We start from the raw sequence: 636 nt of genomic DNA on the forward strand, positions 1-636 counted from the left end.
TAAAAGAGTCAGGGAAATCCATACACTTTAGTTGAAAAGTCAGTTGTGGTCATGAGGGTGTGATTCAAGTTCCATCAATTATGTGTAATGCACATAATTGTGGCCATCTTGACTTTTTTTTTATCATATCATTGGGACATCCCTCAGTATTGTTCTTTTTTTAGTCTTTTGATTCACAGAGTAAATATTTCAGTAGTGGCAATACTTTAAATTGTGGCAGAGCTAATAAGAATTTGGAAAGGATTGAGAGACTGGAAATGCTCTCAGCATCATTTTCAATATGTGCTTACTAAGAAGTTTGGCATTGTGTGGATTTTTTGCAATTCATTGTTAATTAGTCGATGCTGACCAAGCAGAATAATACAAACGACATTTTAAGTAAATGCAGAGGAAGAATGTGTGTATAGGAAAATGTTGCCCATGTAAACTAAATAAATATCTTAATTCCATTAATTAGGCAATTTCTACTGTTTTGTTGTGAGCCAAAATGTCATGAAGTTGTAGATTTGGGCAAGTCCTCTCATGAGGATTCAGGCCTGAACAATGAGTTTAATAAAATAAAATTCAAAATCCAAGACTGGGATATATTTATTGGGATCCACTGAGACACCACAGAAGTATGAAAGTTTTCGAGGA

This window comes from Ahaetulla prasina, chromosome 2 (genome assembly GCF_028640845.1).
Source record: "Ahaetulla prasina isolate Xishuangbanna chromosome 2, ASM2864084v1, whole genome shotgun sequence".
NCBI lineage: Eukaryota > Metazoa > Chordata > Lepidosauria > Squamata > Colubridae > Ahaetulla > Ahaetulla prasina.